The 19,509-nt window shown below is 50.1% G+C and overlaps 1 protein-coding gene across 6 annotated transcripts in view; it reads right to left on the bottom strand.

The window, feature by feature from the left end:
- Nucleotides 1–19,509, bottom strand: part of ZHX2 (zinc fingers and homeoboxes 2) — a 162,826-nt gene that overhangs the window by 25,118 nt on the left and 118,199 nt on the right. The window lies entirely within an intron of this gene.

Below are 19,509 nucleotides of genomic sequence, written 5' to 3'. Positions count from 1 at the left end.
GGACGCAGGGGTCTTGGGTTTTGCTCTGCGCTCCTGGCTGCCCAGCTCGCTCGTCTGCTCCCATCCTTGCCTCCATCTTTCTCATCTGTTAAATGGGAATCGCTTTTGAAACGTCACTCGGGAGACCCTGAGTTAATTCCTGGAGTTTTACGGATTTCTCCCTAGCCTACTGAAATCTAATGTGGGGGAAAGCCTACGATGTGGCTCCCAAACCGTCAGGTACCCCCTGGGGTGCTTTGTAGAAAATGCCCTTCCTGCGCCCCCATGCAGACTTTAAAACCCGACAACCGAATGCAGGCCCAGGAGTCTTTACTTTTAACCAGCAGCCACGGTGACTGACGGGCAGCCAGGTTTGGTGACCTCGGCAGGAACACGTCCCTCGGCTTCTCCTGCTGCAGAAGTGGCTACGGGGAGGCCAGTTCTGTGCCATGAAGACTGGAGAGGTTTCTTGCTGCATTCTGTGCTGGACTAGAGAGGAACGGCATGTCCCCAAGGGCAATGACAGTTTGGAGGACAATGCAGACGTGGGGGAAGAACCGTAGGAGGAGAAGGGAACACAGCACGCTGGATGCCTGCTAACGCAGTATAGGACACCTGTAGACACCACAGGTCCAGAGCAGCGCAACTGGTGGCTGGGGGAAGTGAACTTTAAGATGCTATTTCTTGGGGCGCCCGGGTGGCTCAGTCGGTTAAGTGACCGACTTCAGCTCAGGTCATGATCTCACGGTCTGTGGGTTTCAGCCCCACGTCGGGCTCTGTGCCGACAGCTCGGAGCCTGGAGCTGCTTCAGATTCTGTGTCTCTCTCTCCCTCTCTGCCCCTCCCCTGCTCTCATGCTCTGTCTCTCTCTCTTTCAAAAACAAATAAACATTAAAAAAAAAAAAAGATGCTACTTCTCGTGTTTTTATGGCTCCGTTGCTCAGACAGTTTTTTTTTTTTTTTTTTAAAGAAAAAGCATTTGCTGACCTGGTTAAGCATGGGCAGGATGGTGTGAGCAGATACTGTTTATAGGCATAATCTGTATCATCCCTACAACACCGGCACACAGCTATGGTCTCCCTTTCACAGATGAGGAAACAGAGGCTCAGAGAGGTTAAATGGCTAGCTGAAGCGGGTACAGCCCAGACAATCCTGGCCCTACACCCACTGCTTGGTCCCCGGTACACACAGTTGTTAATCGTGAACAATTCCATTTCCTGACACTGAGTCTATAAATTAGATTTCTCACAAATTCTGAGTGGCTTTCTCCCTCTGGGAGTGTTCGAAGGAGTAAGATTTTAATTGAATTGTAATGTCTTTTTCCACTTGTTACTCGGAGATGCTCTCTTCTGAGGCAGGAAAAAGCTTGCGTGGCCTCCCGTAGCCAAAAACGTTTCAGGGGATGAAATGATGAAATGAAGTCTGTGGCCGGGGCACGTGGCCCACCCCCATCAGCGCCACCGTGCACTTAGGCAACGCAGGGCTCCGAGAGGAGGCTGGTGTCTTGCTAGCCGTGAGGAAAAGCGGCGACCTGAGACAAGGCAGTAAGGACTCAGGCAAAGAAGGCCAGCTATGCCTGGGACGGCAGACCCGTTCCGGGCCCATGTGAGCCCAGACCCCAGAATTAATTCATTTACTCAGAAACAACGAATTCCACAGCTCCTTTGCCAGGTGAGACCTTAGCCTCATGGCTGTCTTTCCCCCCATCGGTCCTCACCATTAGTGCCCACCTGGTTGGTGGAGACGGACCCAGGCTGGAGCCAGCTCTCCCCGGGTTTGAATCCCGGCTCTGCCGCTTACTGATGGGAGAAGTCCCTCCTTGTCGGGCCACGGCCCGAATGCCCACCTCACACACCCCAAACCCACGCGCAGCCTGGACTGCTCCAAATGCAACAGACTCATTTTCAAGGGCCAGCCTCAGTTTCCACATTTAGAAAATGGCGGGGGGGGGGGGGGGGATTCTCCAGCGGCAGGATCGGGCTGAATGAGAACCTTTACCGCTGGCCTGGTCTGGTTCCCCAAACAGGTGACTTTAGTTAGTGAGCTGGTATTAGCAGTGAAGTGAGGGTAAGCTGTGCCATTCATCCTGTACCCACACCCCCTGCTCAGTCTGCCCTCGGGTCACCTGACCTCATTCCCCAAGTCCCCCTTCTCAGCTGCCAACCCCCAGGGAAGGTGACCCAGCTCATCTGAATCTTGCTGCTCTGAGATTTTCTTTCTCATGTTTTGTTCGTGCCCATAGAAATTTCTATGGCAACTGTGCCAATATTTTTAATCTTCCTAACTTTGCCTGTCTATTTTAAAGATTTTGCCTTCCATCTTGTTGAGAAGATCAAGGTCACGAGACAAAGGTCACCTTCGTCCCCATCTCCACACTCGTCTCTTTCTCTCCAGCTCAGAGGCGGTAGTGGGTCTCCCCATTACCAGGCTAACCCCTCCACCTGGCCTGCGGGGCCCCGATGCTCCTCAGGGACTCTAGCCCAGCACTCATCGGTGCTCTCAATTCCCTTCCTTTCCCTGGATCCCCTTCCCTCCGGGAACACCTCCATTTGCCATTTCCCTAAAAAAATAAACAAAGCAAAGCAACAGTAAAAAGCAACACCCAATTTCCCAAAGCCGCTCAATTCGGCCGCGGTCTACACATTATCGCACCAACTCTCGCTTTCTATGGTGGAGGTGGGGCGCTCAGGCCCTCAGTGAAGGAGAGACTGCTCCTGTCACTTGTCTCCATGTGAGCCTGGACAACTTATGTCAGGCTTCTGAAGCCTCGCCCTTTCTGTCTGTAATTCGGGCATGAAAACGGTACCCACGTCAAAGGGTTACCAAGAGCAGCCAGTGAACGCCCTGGCCTCTAGGTTTGGCTCTGGGCCTCCCACATGGTGTGAGCGCTGAGCTTGCAATCCGTGTTATTGAGACTGTGCAACCATCAAAGCTCTCGAAGTTTGGGATGACTGTTGCTCACCTCTTCCAGTCCCGTACTGTTCGCCCCCACCTCTGCGTGCTCTGCCCTCCCTGCTCTGTTGATGCTTTTCTCTCAAACTGCCAAATCTGTCCCCCCATCCCCGACTCTGTGGGGCAAACTGCCTTCCTCCAATTCCTCCATCCCAAAGCTCTACACGCATCCTGGTGGACAGCCAGCCAGCAAACAGCCCGCCCAGCCTGGCTCCTCTCTATAGGGCCCCAGACCTTCTGCTCCGACTGCTGGCTAACAGTGAGGCCAGCCTGTGTGGACAAAGGCTGGACGGGCCATTGTCCACTGAAACCGGGTTTTTTTTTTTTTTTTTAACAAGGCCAAGATGATTCATGAAAACCAAGGAAAATAACAAATAAATTAAAATACCAGAGGATCCGGGGCGCCTGGGTGGCTCAGTCGGTTAAGCGGCCGACTTCGGCTCAGGTCATGATCTCGCGGTCCGTGAGTTCGAGCCCGGCGTCGGGCTCTGTGCTGACAGCTCAGAGCCTGGAGCCTGTTTCAGATTCTGTGTCTCCCTTTCTCTCTGACCCTTCCCTGTTCATGCTCTGTCTCTCTGTCTCAAAAATAAATAAACGTTAAAAAAAATTTTTTTTAAATACCAGAGGATCCATCCCTGCTCAGTTGGAAAACAGATTCTACTCAGTCACCCCTCCTGGAAGGTGTAGCTGATGGGGAAATTTGGCAGAGGCCGGGCTGGATGGCCTCAGAGGCTCCTCCAAGTGTGTCTTCTCTGCCTCTGGGACCATCGCGGGGAGTCTCACGGACACCCCAAATTGAACCCTTCTAGAACCAAGCTGATCCCTTCCCTCCCAAACGTGGTCTTTCTGTAATGCTCCTCTTTCCAAATAAAAGTCCCATAATCTTGTCCGTTATTCAGGCTGGGAACCCGGATTCTCCTTCCCCTGTCCTCCCCCTGCCCCCTAGTTTATTACACCGGGTCTTCCTGACTCTGTTGCTTTTACCATGCCTCCCAGGCCCTCATGCCTCTGTGCGAGGTCAGGTTCTCCTCTCGCCCTCCCTCAGCAGCTGCAAACACTCCCTCCATCCTGGCCTGGCCTCTGAGCTTCACCTGCCAGCGGCCTTTCCCGCCTCCTCTGGCCATGGCAGTTCATTCTTTGCCGAGAAAGGACCCGCTCTTGGTCCACGTGGGCCCTCCGGCAGTGGGCGTGGGACTTAGTTCTGACCGCTCAGAACCCCACGTCCTCCAGCAACGGCGAGTCATTACAGAACGGGCTCATGGCCCGAGCAAAGCAGTCCGAACCAGTGGGGTTCCCTCTGGGGCTTCTTCCGGAACCACTGGGAGACACGTGCTCCTTTCTGGTGGAGTTACCGAGCCGACCGGATGCGAGCACATGGTTCGCACCACTGCCAGCGGCCTTCTTGCCACACGAGGGGGAACAAACCTGAGAGTGGAGCCGAATGCTGGGCTGAGAGATGCAGACAGTGAGTCCTGAAAACATCCCACTGAATGCCGCTCTGCCCGAATCCAACATACTTATGTCAGTTTGATGGGGCTTTCTGTCACCTGGAATTGAAAACATCTCGAGAGACACGGTTTCAGGCCAACCTCCTCCCTGCCACCATTTCTTCCTAAAACAGCAATTCTCAGCCTTTTCCTGCCATGACAGACATGCTGGGTGACATGGCCATTTGCAACATTCTCTCGTTCTTGTTGCGATGGCCATTATTCCACACCATCCCTTCCCACTTAAGGAAGATGCGCAGGATGTGAGCGGGAGTGCCATTCACATAGGGTCACTTTTGCGTCCCTGCTAATCAAGAAAATACAGTCATTCACAAACTTTACTACTTCACTTCTGAAGCAATACTTCTTGACAATACGTACCTCACAACTGATGCCATGACTGAACGTCATGTTTCTAAACACAGATCTGATCACATCATCCTTGCCTTGAAAGCCTCGCTAGGGGTAGGGGGAGCTGGTTGTGAGACATGCTTTTCACCACCCGGTTCCATTTGGATACCCCCTTCCCATCCTCGAAACTTCCTGGTATTTTAAAAGGGAAATATGGCAGAGGACCTATTTTTTTAGCAACAGAAACATGGGCCTTGGAAAAGAGAACGCAACTTATATATTTGTTGATTCATTCATTCATTCACTCACTCGTTCATTCACTCCGTCCCTCAGGTCTGCTATATCCCAGTCACTGCTTTCGATACTAAGGAAAGGGGCGCCTGGGTGGCTCAGTCAGTTAACTGTCTGACTTCAGCTCAGGTCATGATCTTGTGGTCTGTGGGTTCGAGCCCCGCATCAGGCTCTGTGCTGACAGCTCAAAGCCTGGAGCCTGCTTCAGATGCTGTGTCTCCCTCTCTCTCTGCCCCTCCCCTGTTCATGCTCTGTCTCTCTCTCTCTCTCTCAAAAATAAATACACATTAAAAAAAATTTTAGATACTAAGGAAATAGACAAAAGATTCCTGCTCTCAAGGCATCTATGATCAAGGAGGGGAAGACAGAAAAAAAATGGAAAACAACGTCTAGATAGTGCTGAGTGATTTGGACAGAGTTTTGAAAAATGATGTGATGGTGACTGAACAGCCCTGGCAGAGAGATAGTCAGGGGATGCCTCCTCAAGGAGTTGAGTTCTGGGCCTAGAACTCTATCAAGAACGAGCTGCCTTGGCGTGATTGTGTGTTATCAGTGACCACAGAGGGGCAGACTCACTGACTGCTGACGACATTCGATGTTTGCCGCGAAGTAATTTTCAAATTGTTCAGTTGTTATTTAAAAATTCTGTTCTCCCCAACGGTACTTTTCTTGAAAGGCTTTAAAAAGCTTCATCGAGAAATACAACTTTTCACTTACTAACATGAAAACAAAACTCTTCAATAGTTTTATAATGGAAGAAAGTTCTTCTTTTCCTTACTTAAGACAATTGAGGAATAGCTGAATCTGAGATAAGTGGAGAGCTCCAAACAGCTCCAAAAAAAGTTTTGGAGGGGGGTGCCGTCTGTGAGTCTAGATAAAATATTAGAAAAAATTTTAATCTCCAGGTGTTCTTTTAAAAAAGTGGATTAAAAAACCAAAACTATAGCATACAGGTTTTTTTTTTGTTTGTTTGTTTCTGAAATAGTTTTTTTCAAGTAGTTAAAATGAAGCATTGTCTTGATGGCTTATACATAAAGACTTTGCACCCAAAAACCATACACTGCTTTCTCTTTTTTTAAAAAAAAGATTTTAATGTTTATTTATTTTTTGAGTGAGTGAGTGAGAGAGAGAGCGAGCGAGCAAGGCAGGGAGGGGCAGAGAGAGAGAGAGGAGAGAGGAATCCCAAGCAGGCTCCGTGTGTCAGAGCACAGCGTGACATGGGGCTTGAACTCATGAACTGTGAGATCATGATCTGAGCCAAAACCAAGAGTGGGATGCTCAACTGACTGAGCCCCCACAGGTGCCCCCATATTCTGCTTTCTTCGTGAAAGAAGCCAAAGGCTAAAAACCAGAATCGAGAAGGTCCACTGGGCATCAAAGTTGGAAGGTTCTCAGAGGTGACCTAAGTCTATCCGTTAGGTAAAGTCAACCAGGAGATGTGGGCACAGACAGAAGGCAAGCATGGTGAGAAGACACAGAATCCTATCCTTCACCATCATGGTAAGACCTCAGTGGCCCATCTTCCCGGGCAGGGAGGTGAAGTGTCTCAAAGGCAGTTGTGTTGGGGTGATGGGTTCTGCTGGGTGGCTGTCTGTCCTCAGTATCATGGTGACGTCAAGGAGTTTTGAGCTGAGAAGCCAGTTAAGTAGAGTGAGTAAGTTCACTAGCTTTGGAATTAGAACAAGTAGAGTGAAAGTGAGGCCCCACCTAACTCTTCCCGGTTGTATGACATTGGCAATATCTTTCACCTCTCCTAGGTTTGGTCTCTTTGTCTGTAACTATGGAGCTAATGCCTACCTCGTAGGATTGTGAGGATGTCATAAATGGTGTAATGCTTGTAAAGATCCCATCATAATCACAGGTACCTGTAAACGCTCAACAAATGGTAGCAATGTTGATGATGAAGTAAGGGACGGCCCTCTATGATGTATTATTAACCAGTAATTATTATGGTAGAGAGCATACGTCAAAGGCAAGGTTAATCGGATCCCCTGGAGGGGCTCACGCGAGCTCAGATGCAAGCCAGGACGATTGGGAAACTGTCTTTGTGTCTGCCTGGGTTTCGTATCACAAATCTATCACACTGTACCATCTCTACTCCCTCTCTTTCTCTGAGCAATAATCTTGTAAAAAAAAGCCACAAAAACCAGCAACAAGATTAAGACACATGTTGAAGCAAAGTGGCTTCGTTATTTCTGTAGTTAATTCCTGGTGCTATCATCCTCTCCAAGGCAAAGCATCCTTTTTCTGGGTAGAAAGAATCATAACAGCCGCCACCAGACACAGGCACACACCCACACACCCACACACCCACACACCCACACACCCACAAACATGGCAAACCAGGGCCGGGAGCAGAGTGATGGGTTTCTGAAAGCAGGGGGAAAAAATCTCGCTGAGACAGAGAAAAAGGAATCGATTCTGGTTTTACGCGTCACATTACATAAATAAATAAGGTGGCATGAAAAGCGTAAGATGGGCCTGCTCTGATTTACAATCCATCAAATTCTGCTATCAAAACATTTAGAGAGGCTGTGAGACCACAGGCATTCATCATATCGACAATTCCCGGTGTAACCTTTTCATTTCCCTCCTCGTGGGTGATGCGTGCTCACTCCATCTTCCTGGAGCCTGGAGAGGAGTGAGGTTTCTCTGTTCCCCAGGCACGCGTGGATCAGGGCAACACAGGGCTTTTTAGCAGTCGCTTATATTCTCCTGTCAGATCCCTCTCTCCATTCTGGCCCCCAATCTGCCTGCAGGCCCCCAGCTCATCCCGTGCATCCTCCAAACCACAGCTCTCTCTTGAACCTTTCATCTCTACCTTGAAGGGACTTCCCTTTATCTCAAAGCCTTGGATAAAGACTGAAGGTTTACTCTTGCTCTCTGATAGGACGTGCTCCACAAAGCCACTCATCCACGCCACTCAAATCCTGGATGAAAATCACATGGGCTTAAACTGCATCCAGGGGCCACGGTTCTGCTTCTCTCTGCACAGGACTCAGGGTGTAGGAGGTTGAACAATGGCCCCAAAGATACGCAGGTCCCAACTCCTGGAACCTGTGAATGGGACCCTATATGGCAAAAGGGACTGGGATGATGAGATTCGGTTAAAGACCTTGAGATGGAGAGACTATCCCGGGTTACCCAGGTGGGCCTCAATATAACCTTACAAGGGGAGGGTCAGAGGGAGACTTGACTACAGATGAGAAGATGATGTGAGGGCAGGAATGGAGATGGTCAGACGTGCCTTGAAGGTGGACATGGGAGCCATGAGCCAAGGAATGCAGGCGGCCACTAGAAGTTGCGGAAGAAAGGAGTGGTTCTCCTCTGGAACCCCCAGGGGAAGCTGGCCCTGCCCACATCTTGGCTTTAGCTCGAGGAATCTGACTTTTGACTTCTGACCTCCAGAACCGTATGGGCATTTGTGCTGTTTGGGGCTACTCAGTCTGTTCTGGCGGGCCCAGGACATGAACACAGGGCCAGGGGAGCCAGGGCTGCGGCCCATGACCTTCCTTTCGCCCCACGCCACTTCTCTGGTGAACCCCTTCCTGTTTCCAGGCTGGAGAGAGCTGGGCTGCTGTCTCTTTGGAACAAGCTGGAAACCCTGCTGGACTCAGATCCACAAGGCCAGCGCTTGCTGCCTCCCGTCTCCATAAAGTTGCCACAGCTAGGATGATTACCTCTGCTAGAACATTCCAGAATGACAGTCTTCAGAGGGACACGTGTGAGCACGCACATTCACGCAGTGGCATGGCTGCTCACCCTACCCCCAAGTCGGGTTCATCTGCCTGTCTCATGCAGTCACCCCCTGCCTGGTCTTCACCTTCCCACTCACAGCCCCTCCTCCAAACCATTAATCCTCCAGAAAGATCTTTTAAAATCATAAACCACATTAGCGTAAGTATCCTGATGCTCAGGCTACACCCGCGAGGGTTTACCTCAGAATCTTGGGTGGGGACTAGGCATCAGCATGTTTGACAGTTCCCCACTGATGCCGACAGAACTGCTGGAGGACTCCCATGCCATGGTGAGCAAGACGGGGCACACCCCTGTAGAACACCTGGCTCTGTGAGGTGAAGACTTCACCCTGAGCCTGTCAGAGCTGAACTGCCTTTTTTTTTTTTTAAAGTTTATTTATTTTTTAGAAAGCATGAACAGGGGAGGGGCAGAGAGGCAGAGGGGGAGAGAGAGAGAGAGAGAGAGAGAGAGAGAGAGAGAGAGAGAGAGAGAGAGAATATCCCAAGCAGGCCCTGGACACGGGGCTCGATCCCACAAACCATGAGATCTTGACCTGACCTGAAATCAAGAGTCTGATGCTCAACCGACTGAGCCATCCAGGTGCCCCTGAGCTGAACTGTCTTTAAGGTGACCTCACACACATGTTCCTTCTTGCTTCCCGGGGCTGTGGTGACAATCAGATGAGGTGATGGGGACAAGGTGTCTTCTCTGCTTCCCCATCCCTGCCTCTCTCCCCTCCTTCCTTTCCCATCCTTGTCCCCAGCCCTCTCCCCTTTCCTTTCTTCCTGCTTTTTTTTTTGAAGGTTATTTATTTTGAGAGGGAGAGACAGTGTGCATGAGTGGGGAAGAGGGAGACAGGGAGAGAGAGAATCCCAAGTAGGCTCCATGCTTGGTGTGGGAGCCTGACGTGGGCCTCCATCTCATGACCACGAGATCATGACGCCCCTTTCTTCCTGCTTTTAAAGGTCATCTAAGGAGTAAATGTCCTGGAGTAGGTCACTAAGCAGAGGCAGGCTCCTCAATGGGCCGAAGGCTAATGGAGAGAGAGGCACGGGGCCCACGGCACGGACTTGAGTTTCTTCCACACAGCCAGCAGCTACAGCTCCTGCACAAATCCTCTGGGCTCCCGGGGTGCAGGGTCCCTTGCACAGCTGGGCCCTGTCGCAGATGAACTCAGTGAAACCCAGCATTCCTGGACAATTACGGATCACAGACTACAAACCTGAACCTGAGCTTGTCTAGCTCCGCTCATTTTAGAAGTGAGGAAACTGAGGCGTAGAGAAGTGTCATGGTCTGTGCAAAAGACCACGTGGCCTCTGGCAGCCCAGGGGCAAGGTGTGCCCTACCTGGGCCTGGAACAGCCCCCTGACCGGGGAGGGTTCTCATGATAACACCAAGGACCAGCTTTGCACTGAAGGGCAAAGATTCTGGTGGACCTTGCTGATGGGATGTCTTGGTGGATGGACCAAGGACGGGTGCTGTGGGAGGGCTGACCGCCCACTCCCTCTTCCAACACATGGGCCTGGCAGTGTTCCCAGTCTCCCCACTGCCAACATGTTTGAGACGCAGAAGGAACGCAGGAAGGGAAGGTCCTTTTTGGGATCACCTTTATCTTGGGGGCAAAATTCTTACCAAGTGAGTCCAGTATGGGAGGACTCTAGAAAATCATGATTGATTTCTTTCTTTCTTCTTTCTTCCTTCCTTTCTTCCTTTCTTTCTCCCTTTCTTTCCTTTTCTTTCTTTTCTTTTTACAATTTAAACTTGGGAAAGAACATGTAGGGGTTGCCCACTCTTCCAGAATTCCTCTTTCACTTTTTCTAAGCAACTGTGCCAACTGCTGCTCTCTGGTAGAAAATCACTGGTCTGCTTGTTCCTTTTTGCCAACGATCCTCACCATCTCCTCCACACCGACAGTAATAATGGTCATGGCGTGATGGTAATAAGCACCCCTCAGGTCCGGACTGTGAACCACAATCCGGCACTTTCACGGACGTCATCCCGTGGGAGCTCCTATGCCCAAGGAGGCAGGCAGAGCAGGAAATAGTACAGCCTCTATTTCCCCACGAGGCCACTGAGTCTGAGAAGAGGTTTTCCTCTGTGATCCGATCCAGAGCCTTCCATATGCCAGCTCTCTGCTGTTGTACAAACAGGAGACACAGCGCTGGGCCTGCCTGCTGAACTGAAGGAAGAGCCCAAGCTGGATTCTTCTTTTGCCTCTGTGGTTCCTCGTTTTAGGCCGATGCAACATTAGTTCATCATAACCAACCACGTGGCATCTGCAGCTTCCTAGATAGTTCGACCTCTACCAGCAACTACTTGCTCTACAGATGACGGTGAGAAATGGGTATACAAGTGTGTTATGAGGGCAGAAGGACAGGAAACAAAAAAATACTTGGTGAATTTCTCTTCAGATATGAGGGGCCTGTTATTGTGATTTTGTCCTTTTCCAGAGGAATTTCCAACTGACGGGTTTTGTTTTTTTAAAATTTGTTTTAGTGTTTATTTTTGAGAGAGACACACACACACACACACACACACACAGAGTGCGAGTGGAGGAGGGGTGGAGAGAGACAGGGAGACACAGAATCCGAAGCAGGCTCCAGGCTGTGAGCTATCGGCACAGAGCCTGACGTGGGGCTTGAACTCACAAACCACGAGATCACGACCTGAGCCGAAGTCAGACGCTCAACCGACTGAACCACCCAGGTGCCCCATCCAAACGACGGTTTTAATGTGCCAATGCGCTATGACCCAGGGTACAGGAGCTTAGTCAAAATATAAAGTAACAGATGCTGATGATATGAAGATGCAAAATCACACAAATAAGAAATGGGGTCACTTCCTGGATGACTGAATGGGCCACAAGGTGGGGGCATCAAGCTCTCTGTCACCTGGGGCTGGCAAACACAAAGTCACCTTGGATGCTCCCTCCTGTGCCATTCTTCATATGTGTGCCCAGGGCATGGTACATTAGCACATGAGTTTGTCCCTCTCCCTCAATCTGAATCCAAGCTCTATCACTTGTTTGTAATATTCTAGATGGTTCCATACTCAAGCTATCACCACACCTTGTCTGGGTTACTGAAATGGAATAACTTTCCTTCCTTCCATCATCTTGTGCCTTGCTGCCTGCTGCTGGGTACATCTCCCTCCATCTCTGATTTCAGTAATGGCCAGCTGCGGCTCCCGATTATCTGCTGAATGTCATCTGACGAGCTTTTGGGGTCTCCCACGACACAATTCCAAGGCTCTTACCAAAACTCACACACTCTTTTCCCTGAACCTTCTTCTGCTCTGGCAGACTCTTTGCATCCTCCACCCCCCCACCCCCCGCCAAATATTTTTAAATGACTTGTCAGCCAGGCCACCAGTCCAGGCACTGGGGAATGAACTAACAGTCCAATTTCCCCTGATAAGCCAATATTCTCAGAAGCAAGGCTGTCTGGCTCTTAATAACCCGTTAGTTTGTAGTTCCTTTATTCACTTGACAGATACGTGAGTACTCACTAAGTGCCAGGTTCTGTCCTGGAGACTGGAAGTAAAGAGGACAGGGGGCAAGCTAAGCTTACAGCTGTCCCCTGGAGTTTTAGTAGAGGAGAAAGAAAATTACAGAAGCAATGATAACGCAAAATGCCAGGCACAATCTAAGGGACACTATGGGTTGCCAGGGGAGAGAGGAGAGAAAGCTGGGAGAGTTGAGGGGGGAGCCTCACTAGACTTTGTCCCGAGGGTAACGGAAAGCCACTGAATGGGGAGGGGGAGAAGCCAGGGATGCACGGTAGGAACTGCTGTGCATTTTAGAAGGCACCAGGTTAAATCCCTCTATGTCTGGCACTTCCTTCCACAGTCTACCTTCAGCTCTCTGTCTGCATCCCTAGGAGTCTGATTCTACTGCAATGCGACTTCGATCAGCCAACGCACTGAGCTTATGCTCTCCACCCATCTCATTGTGTCACTATGTCACTATGTCCCAGGCACTGCACTAGGTTGTAAGCCTACAAAAGCAAACAAAAATAACACAACCCCCAAGGCAGGCTGAATAATGGCTCTCTGAAAGAAATCCAGGTCTTAATCCCTGGAATCTGTGAATGTTACCTTACATGGCGAAAAGGATTGTGCGGATGTGATTAAGTTAAGGATCTTGAGATGAGGAGATAATCCTGGATTATCTGGATAGGCCTTAAATGCAATCCTAAGTGTCTTTATAAGAGGGAGGGGGTGGGAGATGTGAGTTGGAAGAGAGGAAGGCCATGTGACAGAAGCAGAGGGAAGCAGAGTCAGAGAGAAGAATCTGGCTTTGAAGATGGAGGAAGGGGCCACAAGCCAAGGAATAAAAAGAACACAGCTCTAGGTGCTGGAAAAGACAAGGCAGCAGATGGTCCCCTGGAGCTTCCACAGGGAGTGCAGGCCTCTTGGGGAGTTTCCCATAACCCATGGGATGAGGAGAACACACTGGGCCTGGTTTACAGATGCTTCTGCACAGCTGGATGCACAAACTGTCCGAAAGTGCGGCAAGGGGCCACGGAATTCTCTGGTCTTCCTGTGTTCCCCACAGCCCTCAAGCAGCTGGCTTGACAGATCGGTGGAATGACCTTTCGAAGGTTCAGTTACAGCAGTCGCAGGAAGCTGATATAATTCCCGTTCTCATGGAGTTTACCATTTAGTGCAAGACCTAGCATTTAACTAAGAAATCCTTCAAATTAACAGCTAATGACAAACTGACAGCAGCTGGACAGCCTGACTCTGTACAGGGAGATCATTCTCCCGTGCAGCAGCAGGGGAACTCAAATACCCCAACACTCAGGCCGCACCCCAGGCCAATTACGCCAGATTTCCTTGCGGTGGGATCCAGGCATCTGTATTTTTAAAAGGATTCCAAAGTGCAGCCTGGTTTGAGGAGCCCTGGTCTCAGGCCGGTCACCTCCCAGGAGAGCGGAGTTGGGGAGCGTGGGTATTGCTTCTGTTGGGGGACACTCCGAGATGGGGGTTGTTCCTGCACCGTTTCCCTGTTAGGTGTGGTCATATTCTGGGCTGTCATCAGAAAGTCCAGTCCTTTCTCTTTGTATCCGCCCCTCCGTCCCATGTCCCTTCCCTCCACCCCCATCAGGCCTTCCTCCTGGGTCACTTGCACTGTTAGGAGGCCTTCCAATTATCTTCCACCCTCTGCCACTGGGCTTTCCCAGGGCCTTGTCCAAACTGCCCCTGTGATCTGCCTAAAAAACAGATCAAGGTACGCCTTCCTCTAAATCCTCCCTCGCTCCCTACTGCTCCCCAAATATTGTCTGAATTCCGTAGCATCGTCTTCAAAGCCCTGCTGATGTGGCCTGGCGTGTGCTCACGGCTTCCGGACCTGCCCTGCCCTCACCTACCTCCGGGCCTGGCTCACGCTGTTCTGTCTGGAATGGCCCTCTCTCCAAAATATTTCTATTGAAGGCCAACCTAGCCTGTCTTCAAAGTCTAGCTCCAATCCCTCCTCCCGGAAGAATCTCTCCGGTTTCTCTCGGTCACATGGTTTGCTCCCTCCCCTATTCTCAAATAACACAATTTGAACTTCCCCTAGGGGTCTACTAGTTACCTGTCTGGGTATGTCTTTTCCCTGGTGGGTCAAGAGCTCATTTTGGGTCAGGACCTTGTCATCTTCATTTCCCTTTCTCCCACAGTTCTGAACCCAGGTGCCGCTTTCTGAACATCGATCACACTCCATTACTTCGTCCTCTATCCTGCATGCTTCCTTGGTGCCTAGTACGATTTGCAGAAGGCAGGCCCACTAAGAACCTCTTTTGGTAATTATCTGATTTCAAGGGGGACAGCAAATTAGTACTCCTCGCAAAAACCCTCCACGTCCTAAATTCTATCCAAATCAGTTTAACTCCCTCCACGGACTCAAATCTCAAATGCCAAGAGGTCAGGCTGAAGCCTCTGTAAGCTTTTCAGTGGGACACCCCCCCCCCCCCCGCCATATTTTTCCCAATAGCAGACTGTGCTGACATAGCTTCACAGGAGAACGAGGGGCCTGTTAATAGTCCTGTATTGTCAGTAGCAAAAGTAACTGCAGCAGTAACTCTGAGACCCTCAACTCCTTGGCCACTTAGGATCAGGACCCAAGGGGTAAGGGGCATGCTGGCCCCTCTGGTCTGTCAGGGCCACTGGCTGTTCAATGACTGGCTGACTGGTTCATGTATTCCTTCCACCCTCCCTCCCTCCTTTCTTTTAATAAAATATGTATTGAGGGCCTAATATGTGCCAGCACCGCTCTGGGCAGCTGAGAACGCTGCCCTCTAGAGCTTCTATTTTGGAGGCCCGGGTCATGACCCCTAGAGACAGAGAGAGGCTGGGAGTGAGATGGCCACAGCGTCAGGATTTGATCCCAGTGTGCCTCTGTTCACCACCTGTTGTGGGTTGAATTCTGTTTCTGCTAAAAATACGTTGAAGCCCTAAGTCCTGGTACATCTCAGGATGTCAGTGTACTTGGAAATAGGATCTTTACAAAAGTCAAGGGTGGGCTCTGCTTCAATATGACTGGTGTCCCAAGGGCACCTGGGTGGCTCAGTCGGTTAAGCATTCAACTGCAGCTCAGGTCATGATCTCATGGTTTGTGGGTTCGAGCCCCACGTTGGGCTCTGTGCCGACAGCTAGAGCCTGGAGCCTGCTTCGGATTCTGTGTCTTCCTCTCTCTCTGCCCTGCCCCTGCTTGCACTCTGTCTCTGTCTCTGTCTCTCCAAAATAAAAATGAAAAAAAAAATGACTGGTGTCCCTATAAAGAGGAGAGATCTGGAGGCAGGGACAGACTCACCCAAAGGAAGACAATGTGAGGAGATAGAGGGGAAAACGACCAGTGACAGGCTAAGGAACGTCTGAGGGTATCAGAAACCGGGGGACAGGTCTGGAGCAGGGCTTTCCCTAGTGCCTTCTGGAGGAACATGTCCGTGGCAACATCCTGATTCAGACTTCTGGCTTCCAGAACTGGGGGATGGTAAGTTTCTGCTGTTTGAAGCCACCCAGTTTGTAGTGCTCTGTTAGTGGTAACCCTAAGAAACTAATATACCCCCCAAAGCAGAGATCTTTTCTTTCCAGGTGGCCATGGCCTACAGGACCAGCTGGCAAAGCCTGGCCTGGGTGCCTCTGCCAGTTGGGAAAATATGGACCCACTTTCATTAGGAAAGAGCACAGTGACTTGAAACGGAAATGCCTCACTGTAAGCAAACCTGATGTGTGCACTAGGCATTTACACGCAAGAGAAATTGAGGGCTGGTTGTGCTATGGATAGGAATTTGCCAGAGAGGATGCCCAGGGGGCATTCACAGGGCCTATTCCAAAATTCTGGTTTGCACCCAACTCTTCAAGGAGCCAGCTCCCGTGAAAAGTGTGCTATCTGAACTCCACCTTCACCTTCGATCAGTAATGCTTATCCTGCCCTTTGGTTCAGTTCCACCATCAGCTTCTCAGACTTTCCTTCTAGGGCAAGCAGGCAGGGAGGTGTGGTGACTCTGTGACAGATTAAAAAAGGCCACGGATTGACGCTTCTCCCATTGAGAGGTGGGGCTCATGACCCAATCTATCCCTGCACCCCTGAATTAGGACTGCCCTGTGACTGCTTTGACCAATAGAATGTGGTAGAAGTGACGCCATGACAGTTCTGGACCAAGGCCTTTAAGAGGACATGCAATCTCCGCTTCCTTCCCCTGGGAGCTCTGGGCCCCTGTGTAAGCAGCCTGACTGTCCCAAGGCCACCATGCTGTGAGGAAGCCCAAGCTAACCACGTGGAGGAAGAGATGCTCAACTCTCCTAAGCTGTTCTAGCCCCATCACTTCAAGTCCATCCCAACTGAGGCCCCCAGACATCACAGAGCACCGGTGAGCCCCAACTGCTACACTCTGAACTTCGCACTTACAGATTTGTGACATGTACTAGATTTCGGTTTGAAACCCCTACGTTTTGGTGTAGTTTTTAGGCAGCAATAGTTGGGACAGAGGCAGACCCAAGATATCAACCAAGAGTGTGAGAAGATGCTCTACATCCGGATTATCTAGACCAACAGGTGATGAATGAATGAGTGACACTAAGAAAGGCCTGAGGTTGGGTGCGGTTCCACTCCGGATGGGCCACCTGGCTGGCTCTGCGGCCAGATGACAGACGCAAGCTGAACTGCCCCTTCTGCAGTGTCTGACAGCCCCCGGGGCAGAGAGAAAATGTGGCTAGAAGGCACGAGAACTTCTATCACACCACCCCACTACTAGTAATAGCTCTGGGCTGCCCCCCAGATGCTAGATGCTCCCTGTGTTACTGCTAAACTTCACAAGCCTTTGGAAGCAGGTGTTTTATTAATATGGAAACTGCAGCTCAGAGACGTTGGATAGGACATGCCCAAGGACCAGAGCTTGTCCACAGCAGAGCTGGGGTTCAGACTCAGGCTCCAAGGCTTGGCTTTTTGAAGGTACCCAAGGGGGTTGGGATTTGAATGACCTGGCACAGAAAATGGGGGTGGGGAGAGGGAACGGGAGTAAGGCCTTTAAAAGAAATAAACACAATGGAGTCCAGTTATTCCAAAGCACCCCCTGAAAGGCTACCATGTCATCCATTTGGCCAACATGGAAGGTTCCAGCCACCAACCTAGAAATCTCCAACAGCCTCTCAGAGTTCTGTGGGATGACGGCGTGAAAATGCTTTGCAGTTTTCTGCAGGCCTGAGAGACCGACGCTGTGTAAGCCCTAACATCTGCTGATTTTGTAAGTGGATATATTTAGTGGTGGAACACTTTTTCTCCCAGTTTCGTAACACTTAAAAAAAAAAATCCTGCTTGTCCTATTTTTTTCTTTTTTCCTTTTCTTTCTTATTTTTTTTTTTTTTCATGAACTCGAAGTGATATTGCCATTCTTTCCATAGCAACACACTAGGATACTGACTGCACTTTGCTGGGAGAAGTCTAAGCAGGACCCAGGAGGAGGGAGATGAAAATGCTGGGTTGGGTGGTGAAGAACTTGCTAAAATTCATCACCTAGAAGGCAGGCGGAAAAGGCCCGGAGCCATTTTGATACTAAGAGCTGCAAGCGTATCCCAGATCCTGCTCCCATGCTGTGTGCTCCGGGGGTGTCTCCCGTACCTGGGGGGAGGGGGCAGGTTCTGGAGGCCTCCGTGTACTTGTCCCCAACAGATCCCAACTCTGACAGTTGTATGCCCTCCCTTCAGTTCTCTCCCCATCTGCTGTCGGTCAGGAGGCAGCTTCAACCAGGTGAAAACCGGTCTTCAACACTTTTCACTAATCTCAGCTCCTCTCTTCTTTTTTAGTGAAGGTGGATCCAGACATTTGGAGAGGGGACCGGGGAATGGGGAAAAAGGAGAGCCGGCCCAAATGCCCAGCTCTGTGGTCCCCATGTTCACCCACGCCACCGCCTTTCCTCCTCCCAGTGGCCCTGTGGGGTGGGCATTCTTCTTGCCATTCCCTCGGGGGAAACTCTGGATCTGAACCCAGGAATCCAGAAGGTGCCACGTCCAAGCAAGGGCTGTAAGGGCACAGAGCTGGGTGCAAATGTTGATGCTCTAACCTGCGGTTTGGTATCACCCGTGTGCCCACGTGGAGTTGGGCCACCTCGGCCTGGAGTCAGAAGAGCCGGCACCTCTTGTCGGGAGACAAGCAGGAAGCAGATCTATTCCGCCCTTGTTCTTGCCAACGTGACCTTGTACCTCTCATATCTATTCTCCAAGAGGCTGCTGTGGCGTGCTGGAGAGCATGGCGGATGGAGAGTGCCAGGCAGTCATTAAAAAATAATACTTTTGAAGAATATATAATGACGAGGGAACATACTCGCATGATGTTAAGTGAAACACGAAGCTACAACACACTGGATGATTCCATTTATGTGACATCTGGAAAGGCAAAACTGTAGAGACAAAAACCGGGGGGGGGGGTTCCAGGTGCTGAGGGTTGGTGGGGGCGACTAGGAGGAGTACAAGAGAATTTCGGGGGGGGGTTGCAGACTTGGTCTATATCTTGATTTTGGCGGTGGTTATTCAACTGCATGCATTTATCAAAACTCTAAGAACTATACATTAAAAAAAGGGTGATTTCACTGAAGGCCAATTGGACCTTAATTTTTTTAAAAGGCAAAAAAAAAAAAAAAGTGCAGCTATACACAGATACGTACAATTCCAATTTTTTGCAAAAACACAAACAGTTGTAAAAAAAAAAACACATATAGATGATGGTAACACTGGCTATTTATGGCATAGGGATTATTATGATTTTTTATTTTCTGCTTTATGTATTTTCAACAATTTCTGTAATAACCCAGATTATTACCTTTAGAAGCAGAGAAGTGGTTTTACTTTGTTTTAGGAGAGAAAACGTGGCTGAAACAGTTCCAATTCCTGGAAGCTGTGTGACTTCCAGCCGGCCACAAGCCTCTGACTTTAGCCTTCTCATCTGTAAAATGGGCTAATGCTGTTCACCTCGGAGAGCTGTGACTATGATGAAACAAGATAACAGATGTAGAGCATTGGAAGAAATAGCTCGACTAGTAGTTACTGTCACCCTCTCATCTCTGAGAATTTTTCATTTTTTTTTAAATGTTTATTTATTTTTGAGAGAGAGAGAGAGAAACAGAGTGCAAGCGGGGGCGGGACAGACAGAGAGGGAGACACAGAATCTGAAACAGGCTCCAGGCTCTGAGCTGCCAGCACAGATCCCAACGCGGGGCTCCAACCCACAGACTGTG

The sequence above is a fragment of the Felis catus genome, chromosome F2, assembly GCF_018350175.1.
Source record: "Felis catus isolate Fca126 chromosome F2, F.catus_Fca126_mat1.0, whole genome shotgun sequence".
Taxonomy (NCBI): domain Eukaryota; kingdom Metazoa; phylum Chordata; class Mammalia; order Carnivora; family Felidae; genus Felis; species Felis catus.
This window is presented reverse-complemented; position numbering and strand designations above follow the sequence as displayed.